Below are 16,015 nucleotides of genomic sequence, written 5' to 3' on the forward strand. Positions count from 1 at the left end.
GGAACACAGTCCACTGCTGCAGTGTGTGTGGGTACGTGCGCGCGTGTGTGTGTGTGTGTGTGTGTGTGTGTGTGTGTGTGTGCAGTGTGTCATTGCAAGAGGGAAAAAGTGACTCTCTGCAGCGCCTTCCTGCCTGTTTGACACTTTCTTCCTCTTTTTGGTTTGGAAAACATATTTTAGTTGCTTTTTGTAAATATATATAAATGTAACTGATTGTGGCTAATGGGCTTATGTATCGCCTCGTATCGGCTGCAGGCCCCTGAATTGAATCGGAATAGGTATCATGGCAGACTTTGTGATATCAGAAAATATTGTATTGTTTTTAATAAAATCAATCTAAACATGTGATTTACATACAGTACCTAGTTAAAATGTGAAACCTTCCCAAAGAAAAGTCTAAAGTGAATTAAGGGATATATTTTAAAGGGCACTTTATCAATTTTGCAGATGGAGATCATTCGTGGGTAGGGCTGGATACAGAATTCGAGACTTTTTAGTCACCGACCGAATTGCCTCTAATGTATCGAGTATCAAAAAATGCCTCGTCATTCTATACCCAACTTCAATACCTAAAGAGTAAATGTCATGAGCGTCAGTGAGCCAATAAACACGCAGCTTGCTTCTACCAAGATCTAATAATGTCTGTGATTGGCTATCTGACGTTACACGTTGTAGAGACACGCAGGAAGAACTCTACGTTACACAGAGACGGCTCGCGCAGTAGGAGCTGGAACATGGATAAAAAGATTTGTGCATATATGTAATATGTATGTTGTAATTTATTTTCATTTTATAAAATTGGTATCGAAAAAAGTATCTTCAGGAACCGGTATCAAAGTCACGGTATTGGTATCGGTACTGGTAATGAATATTTTTGACCGATACCCAGCCCTACTCGAAAGAGCCTGAAAGCTTTTTGAAATCTGCAGTTTAACCATTTGGTCCTTGGCATTAAAACCCCTCTATGAAAAAGACACATGCTTTTACAGGTCAGATAGATCAGTCAAAGTTGTGAGTCTTTAACCCTCAGATTGTATAACCACTATAGTGTTACACTTCTTTTGGGATTTCATGGTCAATAAACCTTCATTTATATGAAATTATACCACGTTAATCATTCATTATTTTGACTAAAATGCCTTTCCTTGCCACTGTTGCACCAAATGTTTACTCTTTGGGGGGGGGGAATTGTTGTGTCTCTGTAAATTATAGAGTGTGGTCTAGACCTATTCTATCTGTAAAAAGCCCTGACATAACTGCTGTTATAATTTGACCCTCAGGTTGTCGGACTGGGGGTGGAAAAGGGACTGAGTACTGCTAGTGTGAGGAGAACCCAAAAAGATGCTAGAATGGTTAGCTGTGGTTGCAGGGAGGGGCCCATAGAGAATGACTTTCTATAGGACCCAGAGTTTGTGCTACGCCCCTGTTGATACTATAAATATAATTGAATTGAAATTGAATTCTAGCTATACTAGAAGTCTATAAAACCTGGGATGAGTAAATGTTTAATTAGGAGGACTTCATGAGTCATAAATGCTGTCTGAGAAGCTTTTCCGCGCCGGCCAAAAACCCCAAAACCCCAAGTTTGCAGTGCAATCCCTGCGAGTTGACTGTCTGCTGAGAAAGCTGACAGGCCAGGCGTGGTAAACAGCGGTGCGGAGCGAACATGTTGTCGCCCGTGTTGAACATCTGACCTGGCTGGAACCTACGGCGAGCGCCACAGCTGAACAGGAGGCCGTCTGGATGGGCGAGGGGGGGGGGGGAGGCTTGGCTGTACATGCTTGGCTACTTGCCCCGGTCTCATTGACCAGACAGCTGAACTAGCGAGGGAGGGAGGGAGTGAGGGAGCAATCGGATGAAGCCTCTGTTAGTTTTTTATACATAACTAAATAATAATCTGCACTGTTATCCATCATTTAATCTCCGTCTCTGCTTCTACTTTTCCCACACAGCACTTGTGCAATGCTTTGTTTTTACCTCATGATTTCTCTGCTTTCTACATGCAACGTTTGAGAAAAAATTAAATTTTCATTCTCTTGTGTGTGTTTTGTGTGTCTATGCTCATGTGTGTACAGCACGTTGTAGGCGTTGCACAGCGTGAGCACGTCTGCATGTTACTCCTCTGCGACTGTTAGTGGGTCCGCATGTGACTGCCTCCGCTGGGTCCCAGCGGGGGGGCTGCGGGTGGCCCCGCCCACCCCAGGCCGGTTCCAGACAATCAGGTGCTAATGTGCGGGAACAGGAGAGGGCTGCGCTGACAGATGGCCGGCTGACCTGGAAAACCTGCCCCCCTTTTCAGGGTTCAGCAGTCGGCAGATGACAGGTATTATTTCATAACCCAAAGACTGAAGAGATACACACATACACTCACTTTTTTTCTATCAGTTTAATTCATTAACTAGTTGCCGAGTGATTTCCTTTTGAGTGGTGTTCACTTTGAGGAGTTAATCTAGCAGTTTTTAACTCTGAGAAATTGTATTTTAATCCACTGATTTCCTCCATGGAAATATATATTCTTAGCAACGTTTTTTTGGAGTCAAGTGTAAAAGCACATATCTTTCTTGTTTTATCACTTAGAGTTATGTTGATTTAAGGCCTTGGAAAATACAGATATTACAGGTATTATACTGTTTTTGTAGCACAGTCTTATCTAACCTGCTTCAACATTTGTTGTTGTTAATTATTATGATACAACTTTATTGTCATTTACACTGAAATTAATTTTGCGTTCCCAAGCAGCTCTGCTAAAAAAAAACTAAAACATCCTGTTTGCTTTATTTTGCCATTTATTTCCATGTTGTTTGTTGTATGTTCTTAAATTCACAAAAATTCTTTCCTGAGGCTGTGGATTCCCTGAATTCAAGCACAGCAGACACACACACACACAGACACACACCCAGTGTACACAACAAGTTACACACTGGTGTAGCAGCTCACACACATAATTTCACACTTAGCCATTGACACACGCACACACACACACACACATTTATTTGAGGCTCCAACCAGCCATGTAACTCTGATGTCAGGGCACATCAGTCTGGCAGAAAGTGCTTTTTGATGAAGTCGTTCATAAATTTTAATACAACATGTCAGCTAACATGATGTATAGACTGGCTGCTCATTCATATTTCAAACAGTCTGCCGTTGAGCAAACAGCAGGGGTGTACCTTGCTCTACCTTTAGAGTGCTGCTGGTTACGGCTGTCAGAGGAGTGCAGAGGAACGCTGCTAGCATTTGATTCTTAGGTGCAGGGATTTTTATTACAAACCAACCGTGTCCAGCGGCATCATGGAGGACTAATGGAGAACTATAGCTCAAATAAAATCCAATAAATATGAAAAACAAATATGATGCAAATCGTCATGCAATATCTTTTAAGGTACACATCTTTTATTTGTACTACTTCTAAGAGCTAGCAAGTCATTTACATCATACACAATGCTAGCTTCTACATGTGAGCTAGTGGATCTGTGTTATTCAGCAAGACTGTGGTTGTTGTTGCTATAACAGCCGGCCACTGTCATGTGTAGTAAATGTTGCTTAGGGGGCTTTCACACCTGCCTCATGTAGTTGTGTTGAACGGCTCTAGACTTGGTTTGGGTAAATGCACAATACATTAGGCTCGTTCTAGATGAGCCAGGTCTGCAAAGAATCGATCATGCCAGTTAGATTACACTACAAGGCCCAGGGGCATGCTGGGAAATGCCTGGTTCTCAGCTGATCTAGCAGAATCTGCATCAGAATCAACTCAACATGATGACGTTTTATATCAATTTTGTCTGATTTAAAGGCTTATTGTGTACAGAACACGTGTGGTTGATAGTGACGTTTAGAAGTCCGAGACTAAATCCATTCAGATTCCACATCATCTCCAGCCTGTTGTTCTCAACATCAGCAACAGATCGCATGTAGAGCATTTTGACAGCTAATCCGTCTTAAACTGATATATGGGTCTGATAACTTTTTATGAAATCGTTATCGGACATTACAGCAGATTTTTGTCAACGCCCCCTGCTCTCGTCCACTTTAGAGGCGATCAGCGTTCATCTCAAACGAGCGGATTCTCAGTCCTGTCGCGTCAAGCAGACGAAGGGTTTAACTGACATGTGGCACAAGCACGGGACAGGTTTAGGAAAAGATGGTGATCTGGTTTGAACATGGGACAGGACCTTCTTCCTGTATTTACTCTCTTGCTCCCGCCCCCAGACACATCCAACCAATAAGAGGAGGGAACATTCTCGCATTTTGGCTCACTTGTATTTTTCTCCTCTGTAAAACGAAACCGAAACCAAGGGGGAAATTGCTCCAATTTTTCAAACTCATCAACTGATGTGGAGCAGAGCAAAACCAACAAACAGGAAGAAAGAGTGCATTTGTTGGGGACTACTTTCAGTGGCGGATTAATCCCCATTTGGTGCTCTTGTGAGGGTTTGTGGCATCAGGACGGTGTGTGTGGGATGGAGTAATGAAGGCATGTCAGTGCAGCAGTAAAACACACTGATGGGATTTTAGGGTTGCTGTTTTTTTTAAAGCACAATGTCGCTCTATGGCAGAGAGAAAGAAGAGATATCAGACAGGTTTTCAACCGAAGGCCCTTTTTGAATCCCAACGGATGAAAGATCTCAAACGTTGAGTGTTGAAAAAATGTTGAGGAGAAATAAGCCGGACAAAAAGATCTGAATCGTGCGATCTGCTCTAAACAGCTGAGCATCATATTGAATTCCCCCTTCACACAACTCGCAGTGATTCTCATATTGCTGAGTGGAAAGGTGGCCCATATCTAATTTTCCCAACCCTAAGACTCTCGCCTTGTATGAAAATGAGACACATTTCCGCTCCATTAATTGATCCGGGCAGCCGCTTTTGAAATGTGGACCTGCCTGAGAATCAGGAATTAGGGGCCGACTCCTGGGCCAATTAGGCGTCTTCGCCGCGTCTCGGCCCCCAGCTCCTCCGACGCATCTCAATCAATCCGGACCGTCCGCAGGTGAAAATGCCAGACGGGAGTCGCCGGTTGCCGCCGTGAATGCTAAAGGCGGGCAGCGCCGTAATGCTATTCATGTCCAAAATCACGCCTCGCATACAGCACAGGAGGGGGGCAAAGGCTAATAGTCTCTCATTGGCTGCTTTTACCTTCTGTGATTCACTCGATATGTGAGAAACCAGCTTTTACCTTCTTTCATCTCTGCCAATAATAGTCGCAGCCGCAGCGCGTCTATGAATAGCAAAGAAGAAGAGATGGGGAGGTAATTATCCCTCTGGGAGAATTCCCCCCCCCCCCCACTCTCTCCCTCATTCTACGGATTTGAAGATGAAATACACAACGACTGACAAGTTCTAGCTGTGATTCGAGTTATGTCATGTTTTGTTTTTCTCTTTTGTGCCTTTCACAGAGAGGTCAAAAGTCAGGGCCAGAGCTTCACATCACATACAAGTAACGGAGTGAAAAACCTGCAGTCTCTATACTTATGTCAGGACAATAGGGCTGTCAAAATTGGCCAAAAATTACGTTCGTTCTAATATTGCGTTCAAAAAAAAAATCCCCTTCTATATATATATATTTTATATATATAAAAATAGATAACAGAAATAGAAAATGGATAACACTCAAAAAACTTGCTACAAAACTCGCTAAAGAACTCCAACTATATTCATTAGATCTGAGAAAAGTCTTTTAGTCAGTTTGATGCTTTTTTTCACTGTTTTGGGGCTTATTTCTGTGTTATTTTGCAGCAAGTTCCCTTCATTCAGCTGAGTTGCTGCCAAAAACGGCTCGGCTGCTGCACCTAAGACTTATAGTGGCAGAGACAACCCTGCAGTTTGACAGCTGACTGTCTGTTGGGACGTGTCCCGCCCCTCTAAACCCTGTTGTAATCCCGCGTTCAGACAGCGTGAGCCTTAATTGAAATAATCCCCGCGCTGAGCGGGCCGGTGCTGCCCAGCGCTGCAGCCAGAGCCAGCGCCATGATGGGTCCAGTTTAACCCACGGTGTGACTCTGACCTTTCCCTCGCCGCTCGCTGGGACCGTCTGAAGCCGTCCCAGGAAGGACATCTGGTCCTGGGGGTGCTGGGGAGCGTTTGATCCGCCCGGCTGCTCCCAGAGGCCTCTCAGATGGAGGGGAACACACTACAGCAACGTTTTTAATGCTTTCTCTTGAACGTTTTTGTTGCTTTTGTCCACGTTGTTGACTCTCTTGCTGTGTTTTTGTCGACATTTTTGAAGCTTTTGTCGACATTAATGAAGTTCTTTTCGGTGTTTTTGTCACTTTTGTCAACATTGTTGGCTATTTTTCTGCGTTTTTGTTGCATTTTTAGCTGTTTAGCTTGGGGCTTTTAAAATGCTTTTTGTCAGTGTGATGTATATTACATATTATACTGCACTGAATATACTATAAATATAAATCAAATCCCTCAAAAAACACTTTATCTCCAACCAACAGAGACAATGGCACGGAAAACTACGTTTCTATATTAAATGTCTTATTAATAAAGGTCAAGGCGACAAATGTCCGTATGTCCTGGCAGCCTTTAAAAGAAAAAATACCCTGACTGAATGTTTCATCACTCAGATCTGAGAGACAGAAGTTAGAACTACACATCTGTCTGTTTTTTCACATTTTAAACATGCCCCGCTGTGTTTAAACACAGCGCTGTTTGTAATGCATCACCTCTGAGTTATTGTCCACCGTGTGTTTCTGCGCTAATGAACGTGTGTCTCTGTCTCAGTATTTGGTTACTCTGTGTCTGAATGGGTCCATCTCTGCCTCTTTTTCCTGCCACTGTATCTAAAACATTAACATCTGCAGCCCATTTAGTGCTGCTGACACCGGGCTAATAACAGACTGTGTGTGTGTGTGTGTGTGTGTGTGTGTGTGTGTGTGTGTGTGTGTGTGTGTGTGTGTGTGTGTGTGTGTGTGTGTGTGTGTGTGTGTGTGTGTGTGTGTGTGTGGCTTAGCCAACAAGCACAGCTGAAAGGTGTCACCGAGTCTCCTACGCCTCCTCTAACAGTTACTGATTCAGGGGGCGCTTGTTTTTTTTCTTTTTCTGTTTTTTTTTTTTTTGTGCGGCCTCAAGCTGCCGGCTTTTAAAAAACATTCATCAGAAACGTTGTACGTGTTCGACATCCAGTCGGTTGTTTCCAGTGGGGTTCGGCGGCCGCGGAGTTATTAGATTAATCAAACTCCCCCTCCCCCCCGCACTTTCCATGACGACGCCCACCGTCCCCCACACTTTGAACACACCATAAGTCGGCGACGTACACGTTACTCAGGTTGCGTCAGTTGATTGATAGACTCCTATAGATACAGGCAAGAATGAAATAATATATAATAAAAATATATACAAATGCATTTAAATATGCAATAATTAAGATCAGTGTATATGTATGTATATGTATACGCCAGAGGCCGCCAAATTTGGGCTATTACGGCTATAACATTTCTCCGGGGAAAATATATGGCAAACGGTATGGAACAGTTTATGGAAATGTCAGTGTTTCCATCAATCAGAAGTAAAATGTAGGGAGAAATGGGAGAGGATCTTTTCAATAAAAATCCTCCTCCGGAACAATCTGTCCCCCATCACTCTCCCCTGTGTGTGCACCTTTCACCGAGGACAATTCCACAGAAGTGTACTTATTGTGGCAATAAAACCTTTTCTAATTTCTGCCTCAGAAGGTGGATGCCGGCACCACCCGAGGGACTAGTTTTTCATACGTGTGGGTGAAAAGAGGGAGTGATGGAGCCGGTCGGTGCGTGCAGATGGAGAGGAGGGGTGGGCGTTAAATATCAACCAAAAAAAGCATGCAACGCGGTGTCCACACCCCTCGCTTATTCTTTCTCTCTCTCTCTCTCTCTATCTCTGTACTTCTTTTTCTCTGCATTGTTATATGTCCATTTTTAAAATTATTGATCTTTTACAAATATTTTTCAAGGTGTCTTAATTACTCGTAAAAGAAGCGGCGCCTTGGCCAGCCGACAACACAAACAAGTTGATTTGCATTTTCTGTGTTTGTGTGAGTGTTTTGGCAAGCGCCGCGGCCGTCCAGATTGTAACCCCCTATTTCTGCCTCCAAAAAACCTGCCTTGGAGGAGCGTCCACGGAGGGATTAGGGATTTAGTGGGGAAGGTAAGTGTGACTACAAGCTTTGGCTCGCCATCTGCTCCCCAGCAGAGTTGAGGCCAACCTGTGCAGCCTGCAGCAAAGACCTGGGCACCGTGCTAACTCTGGCTGGAGCCAACCTGGCGCCCGAGGCCCCAATCACCAACAGTCTGCTGATTAGTTGTAAGAAGCACTCCATATGTAGCAAAGTTTCGCTCTCTCTCTCTGTCTCCTTCCCTTCCTTCCCTCCCGTCCTTATGTATTCCCTCGCCACATTAAATAAATATGGATGTATGGAATTAGTTTATTTTTTTTCGCCTTAGGTTGTCTGTCTGGCGGGGCGAAAAGATGACCCTGTTCTTCTCGCTCTTTCTCCCTCTCACCTCTGACAGAATATACCGAGCCAGGGAAAGGAAAAGAAAAAAAAAAAATCCTGGCTGTCCTCCCCTCCTCTTGTCTTCTCTTCTCCTCCTTTCCTTCCCTCGCTCCCTCTCTCTCGCCTGGCAGCGCCGGGAGACAGATGACAAGGGTTTTGTGGCCGCCCGATCACCCCTGGGTGGGTATTTCCTAATTTATTTAACGGCAGCTTATTAAAGGAAAAAACACAAAAACAAAACACAAGATGAAGAAGAAGAGGAGGAAGAATGGAAAACACAGGCGGAAGGCAGGTCTCTCGCCCCATTGGCTGGGGGTGTCAAACCTAGCCAAGGAAGAAACCAACGAAGAAGAAGAAGAGGATGCTCCGACTCCCCTGGTATGGAGATACCCGAGAAGATCAAACGACACCGGAGGAAAGGAAAGGAAAGGAGGGAAAAAAAACACAAGAAACATAACACTCATTATTTAATTGCAAGCCATTCCCGTTGCCAGGAACCTATTTTTCAGTATTAATTATTCATATTTTTATTTCAGTAATCCAATACTCAGGTGAGAGCGGCTGCTCTTGATAGAACACGTAATTTGGGAGCTTAATGGCAGCCGGGGCGGCCAGAGCAAAAGGGATTAGAAACCCAGTATAAATCACTAATGGCTGCGCCAACGTGCGGCGCCTCAAATCCGTCTTGCTTTGTGTTTGCTTTGTGTTTTTATTGCGCCACGTTGCTCCAAGGGAAACGCCTCGCCGTGACCTGAGAGAGAGAGAGAGAGAGAGAGAGAGAGAGAGAGAGAGAGAGAGAGAGGGTGGAGAGAAACATAAAAAATCACACTTTTCACAGGCACCATAATTCCCTGATTTGTCTAAACAAAGAGTTCATCAGCGTCTTTTCTCCGGCTGGCAATGAATATACAAAAAGGCAGGGAGCAGAGGAGGCCCGCCGCGTTTTTGCGAATGCACACATCGGCCTGATTTATACAAATTGTGTTTTTCAAGCGGGATAGCACCATCGCTTACTTTTGATCCGATTAGCCTGGTTCTCTCTTCTCCTACCGCTGTGTGACATCCATCTCATCCTCACCCCCCCAACACCTCCATCCGTCTGCTTGATGAAACACTCTGTGATAATAACAATTTATGGACTTGCCGGAATTTGGCGGAAGATTATAAACACAGCGTTTTGTCAGCTGACTGCAAAGCCCCGAGGCCGTGCCTTCTTCTTTTTATTTATTTTTTATTTAATGCTCCCATATAAATGTCTCTGTCACCCCCCCCATTCCCATCGCTCAGACAGGCTGACAGCACTGTTCACTCTTTCTCACCCATCTACTTCCTCTCTTCCTATCGACCGACACTTTCTCACTCCCGTGAGAGAGTTTCATAATCTTTGAATTTTGTGTTATCAGATGGTTGAAACACCTCCACCAGCCAGACCCTCTCTGGGGAATGGACAACCCCCACCCATCCCCTCACCTTCTCCAGCTACAAAGGTGATTTGGAGAACCACATCTTATGGTTTAACTATCAAGTGGCTGCAACGTTTTAGAAAATGTCTTTAGTGATTTAATTTTGGTTTTGTGTCATCAGGTTCCTGAAACACAGACACCACCACAACCAAGAAGCTTCTGGATGATCTCACTCTCCATCTCAACAGGTATTTTCACAAGACAGGTGCATCACACACAGTAACATCTATCAGGAAAAAAACCTAGTGGCAGCTAATATGACATCCACACTGATTCTGCTGTATTGTCGGTGACAATAAATGGTAATGTTAATGTCTTGACTTTCATGAATGTGGTATCATGTGTCCCAAAGGTTGGGCAGGTATCTTTGGCGTTTGTTATTGACGCAAAAAGTCTCCTTTTGCGTCATATTTAGATGCTCTTGGTTGGGACTCTTTGCGTCACTTTCTGGTTTCAGAATGATGAAGACAGTTGGAGAACAATAAGACACAAAACAGGAGGTAAAAAAGCAACAAAAACAACAGAAAAGCGACACAAATGTCGAAAAAAAAAAGAACAAAAATCTCCCCAAAAAAGCAGCGTCAAACAAAGTCTCCTTCAGCGTCATATTGAGACGCTCTTGGCCGGGACTCTCACTTTTTGAAGCTCTGGGTCAGGATGTACGTTTAACTGACATGCAGCACAAGAACGGGACAGTTAGATTTAGGGAAATATGGTGGGTGGGGTTATAAAATGTATGTTTTAGTGACTACTGTTGTCTCTCTACGTACTACTCTCTACTGTTGTCTCTCTACATACTACTCTCTACTGTTGTCTCTCTTCATACTACTCTCTACTGTTGTCTCTACATACTACTCTCTACTGTTGTCTCTCTTTACATACTAGTCTCTACTGTTGTCTCTCTACATACTACTCTACAGTTGTCTCTCTACATACTATTCTCTACTGATGTCTCTCTTCATACTACTCTCTACTGTTGTCTCTCTTCATACTACTCTCTACTGTTGTCTCTCTACATACTACTCTCTACTGTTGTCTCTCTACATACTACCCTCTACTGTTGTCTCTCTTCATACTACTCTCTATTGTTGTCTCTCTTCATACTACTCTCTACTGTTGTCTCTCTTCATACTACTCTCTACTGCTATCTCTCTTCATACTACTCTCTACTGTTGTCTCTTCATACTACTCTCTACTGTTGTCTCTCTACATACTACTCTCTACTGCTGTCTCTCTCTACTGTTGTCTCTCTTCATACTACTCTCTACTGCTGTCTCTCTTCATACTACTCTCTACTGCTGTCTCTACATACTACTCTCTACTGTTGTCTCACTTCATACTACTTTCTACTGTTGTCTCTCTTCATACTACTCTCTACTGTTGTCTCTCTACATACTACTCTCTACTGTTGTCTCTCTACATACCACTCTGTACTGTTGTTTCTCTTCATACTACTCTCTACTGCTGTCTCTCTTCATACTACTCTCTACTGCTGTCTCTCTACATACTACTCTCTACTGTTGTCTCTCTTCATACTACTCTCTACTGCTGTCTCTTCATACTACTCTCTACTGCTTTCTCTCTACATACTACTCTCTACTGTTGTCTCTCTTCATACTACTCTCTACTGTTGTCTCTCTTCATACTACTCTCTACTGTTGTCTCTCTACATACCACTCTGTACTGTTGTTTCTCTTCATACTACTCTCTACTGCTGTCTCTCTTCATACTACTCTCTACTGTTGTCTCTCTACATACTACTCTCTACTGTTGTCTCTCTTCATACTACTCTCTACTGCTGTCTCTCTTCATACTACTCTCTACTGCTTTCTCTCTACATACTACTCTCTACTGTTGTCTCTCTTCATACTACTCTCTACTTTTGTCTCTCTTCATACTACTCTCTACTGTTGTCTCTCTACATACTACTCTCTACTGCTGTCTCTCTCTACTGTTGTCTCTCTTCATACTACTCTCTACTGCTGTCTCTCTTCATACTACTCTCTACTGCTGTCTCTCTACATACTACTCTCTACTGTTGTCTCACTTCATACTACTTTCTACTGTTGTCTCTCTTCATACTACTCTCTACTGTTGTCTCTCTTCATACTACTCTCTACTGTTGTCTCTCTACATACTACTCTCTACTGTTGTCTCTCTACATACCACTCTGTACTGTTGTTTCTCTTCATACTACTCTCTACTGCTGTCTCTCTTCATACTACTCTCTACTGCTGTCTCTCTACATACTACTCTCTACTGTTGTCTCTCTTCATACTACTCTCTACTGCTGTCTCTCTTCATACTACTCTCTACTGCTTTCTCTCTACATACTACTCTCTACTGTTGTCTCTCTTCATACTACTCTCTACTGTTGTCTCTCTTCATACTACCATCTACTTTTGTCTCTCTTCATACTACTCTCTACTGATGTCTCTCTTCATACTACTCTCTACTGTTGTCTCTCTACATACTATTCTTTACTGTTTCTCTACATACTACTCTCTACTGTTGTCTCTCTCTACATACTACTCTCTACTGTTGTCTCTCTCTACATATTACTCTCTACTGTTGTCTCTCTTCATACTACTCTCTACTGTTGTCTCTCTACATACTACTCTCTACTGTTCTCTCTCTTCATACTACTGTCTACTGCTGTCTCTCTTCATACTACTCTCTACTGCTGTCTCTCTACATACTACTCTCTACTGTTGTCTCTCTTCATACTACTCTCTACTGTTGTCTCTCTTCATACTACTCTCTACTGTTGTCTCTCTTCATACTACTCTCTACTGTTGTCTCTCTTCATACTACTCTCTACTGTTGTCTCTCTCGTACTACTCTCTACTGCTGTCTCTCTCTACTGTTGTCTCTCTTCATACTACTCTCTACTGCTGTCTCTCTCTACTGTTGTCTCTCTTCATACTACTCTCTGCTGTCTCTCTTCATACTACTCTCTACTGCTGTCTCTCTTCATACTACTCTCTACTGCTGTCTCTCTACATACTACTCTCTACTGTTGTCTCTCTTCATACTACTCTCTACTGTTGTCTCTCTACATACTACTCTCTACTGCTGTCTCTCTCTACTGTTGTCTCTCTTCATACTACTCTCTACTGCTGTCTCTCTTCATACTACTCTCTACTGCTGTCTCTCTACATATTACTCTCTACTGTTGTCTCACTTCATACTACTTTCTACTGTTGTCTCTCTTCATACTACTCTCTACTGTTGTCTCTCTTCATACTACTCTCTACTGTTGTCTCTCTACATACTACTCTCTGTTGTTGTCTCTACATACCACTCTGTACTGTTGTCTCTCTTCATACTACTCTCTACTGCTGTCTCTCTTCATACTACTCTCTACTGTTGTCTCTCTCTACATACTACTCTCTACTGTTGTCTCTCTTCATACTACTCTCTACTGCTGTCTCTCTTCATACTACTCTCTACTGCTTTCTCTCTACATACTACTCTCTACTGTTGTCTCTCTTCATACTACTCTCTACTGTTGTCTCTCTTCATACTACCATCTACTTTTGTCTCTCTTCATACTACTCTCTACTGATGTCTCTCTTCATACTACTCTCTACTGTTGTCTCTCTACATACTATTCTCTACTGTTTCTCTACATACTACTCTCTACTGTTGTCTCTCTCTACATACTACTCTCTACTGTTGTCTCTCTACATACTACTCTCTACTGTTGTCTCTCTACATATTACTCTCTACTGTTGTCTCTCTTCATACTACTCTCTACTGTTGTCTCTCTACATACTACTCTCTACTGTTGTCTCTCTCTACATACTACTCTCTACTGTTGTCTCTCTACATACTACTCTCTACAGTTGTCTCTCTACATACTACTCTCTACTGATGTCTCTCTACATACTACTCTCTACTGTTGTCTCTCTTCATACTACTCTCTACTGCTGTCTCTCTTCATACTACTCTCTACTACTTTCTCTCTACATACTACTCTCTACTGTTGTCTCTCTTCATACTACCCTCTACTGTTCTCTCTTCATACTACTCTCTACCGTTGTCTCTCTTCATACTACTTTCTGCTGTTGTCTCTCTTCATGCTACTCTCTACTGCTGTCTCTCTTCATACTACTCTCTACTGCTTTCTCTCTACATACTACTCTCTACTGTTGTCTCTCTTCATACTACTCTCTACTGTTGTCTCTCTTCATACTACTCTCTACTGATGTCTCTCTTCATACTACTCTCTACTGTTGTCTCTCTTCATACTATTCTCTACTGTTGTCTCTCTCTACATACTATTCTCTACTGTTTCTCTACATACTACTCTCTACTGTTGTCTCTCTTCATACTACTCTCTACTGTTGTCTCTCTTCATACTACCCTCTACTGTTGTCTCTCTACATACTATTCTCTACTGTTTCTTTACATACTACTCTCTACTGTTGTCTCTTCATACTACTCTCTACTGTTGTCTCTCTTCATACTACCCTCTACTGTTGTCTCTCTTCATACTACTCTCTACTGATGTCTCTCTTCATACTACTCTCTACTGTTGTCTCTCTTCATACTATTCTCTACTGTTGTCTCTCTTCATACTACTCTCTACTGTTGTCTCTCTTAATACTATTCTCTACTGTTGTCTGTCTTCATACTACTCTCTACTGTTGTCTCTCTACATACTACTCTCTACTGTTGTCTCTCTTTACATACTAGTCTCTACTGTTGTCTCTCTACATACTACTCTACAGTTGTCTTTCTACATACTATTCTCTACTGATGTCTCTCTTCATACTACTCTCTACTGCCGTCTCTCTACATACTACTCTCTACTGTTGTCTCTCTACATACTACTCTCTACTGTTGTCTCTCTTCATACTACTCTCTACTTTTGTCTCTCTACATACTACTCTCTACTGTTGTCTCTCTACATACTACCCTCTACTGTTGTCTCTCTTCATACTACTCTCTATTGTTGTCTCTCTTCATACTACTCTCTACTGTTGTCTCTCTTCATACTACTCTCTACTGCTGTCTCTCTTCATACTACTCTCTACTGTTGTCTCTTCATACTACTCTTTACTGTTGTCTCTCTACATACTACTCTCTAATGCTGTCTCTCTCTACTGTTGTCTCTCTTCATACTACTCTCTACTGCTGTCTCTCTTCATACTACTCTCTACTGCTGTCTCTCTACATACTACTCTCTACTGTTGTCTCACTTCATACTACTCTCTACTGTTGTCTCTCTTAATACTATTCTCTACTGTTGTCTGTCTTCATACTACTCTCTACTGTTGTCTCTCTACATACTACTCTCTACAGTTGTTTCTCTACATACTACTCTCTACTGATGTCTCTCTACATACTACTCTCTACTGTTGTCTCTCTTCATACTACTCTCTACTGCTGTCTCTCTTCATACTACTCTCTACTACTTTCTCTCTACATACTACTCTCTACTGTTGTCTCTCTTCATACTATTCTCTACTGTTGTCTCTCTTCATACTACCCTCTACTGTTCTCTCTTCATACTACTCTCTACTGATGTCTCTCTTCATACTACTTTCTACTGTTGTCTCTCTTCATGCTACTCTCTACTGCTGTCTCTCTTCATACTACTCTCTACTGCTTTCTCTCTACATACTACTCTCTACTGTTGTCTCTCTTCATACTACTCTCTACTGTTGTCTCTACATACTGCTCTCTACAGTTGTCTCTCTACATACTACTCTACTGATGTCTCTCTTCATACTACTCTCTACTGTTGTCTCTCTACATACTACTCTCTACTGTTGTCTCTCTTTACATACTAGTCTCTACTGTTGTCTCTCTACATACTACTCTACAGTTGTCTTTCTACATACTATTCTCTACTGATGTCTCTCTTCATACTACTCTCTACTGCTGTCTCTCTACATACTACTCTCTACTGTTGTCTCTCTTCATACTACTCTCTACTGTTGTCTCTCTACATACTACTCTCTACTGTTGTCTCTCTTCATACTACTCTCTACTGTTGTCTCTCTACATACTACTCTCTACTGTTGTCTCTCTACATACTACCCTCTACTGTTGTCTCTCTTCA

General features: G+C 42.5%; 1 long non-coding RNA gene across 1 annotated transcript in view; it reads left to right on the top strand.

The window, feature by feature from the left end:
- Positions 1-2,081: 2,081 nt before the first annotated feature.
- Positions 2,082-16,015, top strand: part of LOC114551110 (uncharacterized) — a 60,858-nt gene continuing 46,924 nt past the window's right edge. The window contains exons 1-3 of the long non-coding RNA XR_003691851.1: positions 2,082-2,323; positions 9,883-9,966; positions 10,064-10,130. This is a non-coding gene — a long non-coding RNA (uncharacterized LOC114551110). The remainder of the gene's footprint in view (positions 2,324-9,882; positions 9,967-10,063; positions 10,131-16,015) is intronic.

This window comes from Perca flavescens, chromosome 24, assembly GCF_004354835.1.
Source record: "Perca flavescens isolate YP-PL-M2 chromosome 24, PFLA_1.0, whole genome shotgun sequence".
Lineage (NCBI taxonomy): Eukaryota > Metazoa > Chordata > Actinopteri > Perciformes > Percidae > Perca > Perca flavescens.